The 3468-nt window shown below is 46.7% G+C and overlaps 1 pseudogene; it reads left to right on the top strand.

Annotated features, from left to right (window-relative positions):
• The first annotated feature begins 458 nt into the window (after nucleotides 1–458).
• On the top strand, nucleotides 459–1762 carry LOC102440989 (annotated as a pseudogene).
• The last annotated feature ends 1706 nt before the right edge of the window (nucleotides 1763–3468 follow it).

Raw genomic sequence — 3468 nt, 5'->3', positions numbered from 1 at the left:
CAAGATCATGCTGGGTTAGGGTGGGCCCTAAATCCAATGGCATTCCCTTGTAAGGGAAATTAAGAGGATACTGAATCTTTGTAAAGAAAGACACAAATATTATGCTAGACACAGAAACAGAAATACTATATGGTCTCAGTAATATGTGGAATCTAAAATAGTCAAATTCATAGAAGCAGAGAGTATAATGGGGACTGCTAGAAGCTGGGGGATGGAGAAATATAGAAGTTGTGGTCAAAGGGTCAGGTATGCAAGATAAATGAGTTATAGAGGTTTACTATACAATAAATAGCATAGTGCCTTTGGCTATCAATATTTTTTTGTGAATTTAAAATTTTCTAAGTGGGTAGATTTTATGTTAAGTGCTTTTAACACACACACACACACACACACACACACACACACACGCACGCACACACACACACACAATAATGATGATGGGCGGGGGCGCGCTGCAGGGTTGATGCCAGCGGCCCGCCGGGTGGCGGAGCGCGATGCCGTATGCCAACCAGCCCACCGTGCGGATCACGGAGCTCACCGATGAGAATGTCAAGTTCATCATCGAGAATACGGACCTAGCGGTGGCCAATTCTATCCAGAGGGTCTTCATCGCCGAGGTGCCCATAATAGCCATTGACTGGGTTCAGATTGACGCCAATTCCTCAGTCCTTCATGACGAGTTCATCGCTCACAGGCTTGGATTAATCCCCCTCACCAGCGATGGCATTGTGGACAAGCTGCAGTACTCCCGGGACTGCACGTGTGAGTTCTGCCCCAAGTGCTCGGTGGAGTTCACTCTCGACGTGCGGTGCAACGAAGACCAGACTCGTCACGTCATGTCTCGAGACCTCATCTCCAACAGCCCCCGGGTCATTCCAGTGACATCCCGGAACCGAGATAACGACCCCAATGACTACGTGGACCAGGATGACATCCTCATTGTCAAGCTGCGAAAGGGCCAGGAGCTGAGACTCCCCGCCTATGCCAAGAAGGGCTTTGGCAAGGAACATGCTAAGTGGAACCCGACTGCAGGGGTGGCTTTTGAATATGATCCCGACAATGCCCTGAGGCACACAGTGTACCCCAAGCCAGAGGAGTGGCCAAAGAGCGAGTACTCAGAGCTGGATGAAGATGAGTCCCAGGCTCCGTACGACCCCAAAGGCAAGCCGGAGAGGTTTTACTACAACGTGGAGTCCTGTGGCTCTCTGCGCCCCGAAACCATCGTCCTCTCAGCCCTCTCTGGGTTGAAGAAGAAGTTGAGTGATTTGCAGACCCAGCTGAGCCACGAGATCCAGAGTGACGTCCTCACCATAAATTAGCCGAAGCTCATCCGCCCGAGCGGAAAAGGATCCGAGCAGCAGCTGTGTGCAGGTCTCCTGAGACCCTCCTCACCCCTGAAGTCCCGACAGCTGTACTTAACTTCCTGGCAAGACATCAGCACCAACTGGAGGTAGCAGAGGGGAGGGTGCCCCTCCCAGCCTTGCTTGGTCCCAGGTAGATTACGGGGGTGCCCCTGGTATTTGAGGCAGGACAGTCCTTCACTGAGCATGCAGCATCCTGGCCCTGCCTGCTGATGACTAGTCCCCCAGAACCCAGATCTCCCTCCCTCTGGTCTGCTTGTAGAGGTCGTACTGCTTCCCTGTTGAAAACTGCGCGAGACCCTCCTCTTCTGGTCATTTCAGCTCTTGACTTACTTTCTGTGTGAAAGTTAGCATTTTACAGCTGTACCTTAGGTTTCCGCTGTTAGGATTGAGTGTTTGAAGTATCATACAGGCTGCCTACAAACCCAGCCTCTGCCCATGGTCAGCCTACACTTCGCTCAAATGCCCAAGTGTCTTTAGACCCTGGCTGCTCCTCCCGATCCCACCCCTAAATAAACCCTGTATTTCATTCTCTACCCTTAAAAAAATAATGATGATGATGATAATCAGGGCAAGAGAAAATTTTGGAAAGTGATGAATATGTCTATGGCCTTGATAGTAGTAATGGTTTCATGGGTATATACTTATCCCTAAATGCATTGAGTTGTATACATTAAGTGTATAAGATCATTACATCACTCACGCCTCAATAAAGTAGTTAGAAAGAAATAGACAACACAGAGACAGAGGAGAAGGCCCTATGGAGATGGACACAAATTCTGGAGTTATGTATTTCCAAGAAAAAGAATTCCTAGAGTTAACTAAACCTGGAAGAGTCAAGGAAATATTCTATGCTAAAGTGTTCATGCCAGAGAGACATTGGCCATGTCAACAGCTTAATTTTCTGACTTCTATCTGCCAGAACTGTGAGATAATACATTTCTATTATTTTAAGCCATAAAGGTTGTGATAATTTGTTAAGGAAATTAAAACAATATTTCTAACACAAAACATGTACTGTTGTGGTAGAGAAAGGTAGGGCTTTGTAAATATAAAGATTGAGGTTTTAACCCAACTATTTATTATTTATGATCATAGGCAAGTTATATATCTTTTTCAAGTCTGAGTTTCCTAAAGTTTAAAATGCAAATGTGTGGGAACCCTGATCAGAGTACACCAGATGTTCAAGGCCAAAGCCAATTTCCCAGACACAGGTACAAAAGCAAGGACACAATAATCTTACTATACTACATAAGTCTGCCCTTCTATAACCGAAAGACTGATGTCCCTATTTGGCAAGAAGCCTCTTTTGTCTAAGTTAGTATAAAGTATGTTACTGACCAGCTGATGTGTGGCTGCTTAGTCAGGCTACTTTGTATAGCTCCTATGTTGGAGGCTGCTTTGTAGGAAAGATGTATTATTGACCAGCCAGTGTACAGCTGCCTACTTTATGGGACTGCTTTGAAGAACTGTTTTATCTGATAGCTCCTTGTTAGCAATGGATACTTGGGCTACAATAAAGACACTCTAATATAAGCTGCATGTTGAACTCACTGAAGTGCACTATAGTTTGCTCCGTAGTGGCCCAAATAGATATGTGGGCCCAGTTGCTGATGTAGATGGGTGTAGGGTTAAGCTGCCTGTGTGTGGCAGGCAACTCTCTCCCATATCAGAATACATCTTGGGAAAGTTGGACAAATAGTGTCTCGGCTAGAGAAGATAAGGATCGTCTTTCTCTCAGAGCCCCACAATTCTCCAGTGTGGCTGGTACCTGCCAGCACCTGGTGGATGGCCATGGCTTGAAGAGCACTGAGTAGAGTGACTTCCCCACTACACTTCACGGTGCCAGTTGTAGCGGGTTACATAGATCACCCTGCACTGTCATGGGAGCAATGCCCTACATGATGGACTTGGCTGGTGCCTTCTTCTCCATGGACATGGCTCCAGAGAGCAAATGACAGTTTGCTTTTACATGCGAGGGTTGACAGTGGACTTTGGTCACCTTCCCTCAGGAATGTTTGCATGGCCCTACCATTTGTCATGGTTTAATGGCATGGGATTTGGCTGCCTGGGGTGACCACAGTACCAATGTTTCATTGTGTTAATA

This window comes from Myotis lucifugus, unplaced genomic scaffold (assembly GCF_000147115.1).
Source record: "Myotis lucifugus unplaced genomic scaffold, Myoluc2.0 scaffold_50, whole genome shotgun sequence".
Classification (NCBI taxonomy): domain Eukaryota; kingdom Metazoa; phylum Chordata; class Mammalia; order Chiroptera; family Vespertilionidae; genus Myotis; species Myotis lucifugus.
The sequence above is the reverse complement of the archived record's forward strand: the minus strand, read 5'-3'. Positions and strand labels throughout refer to the sequence as shown.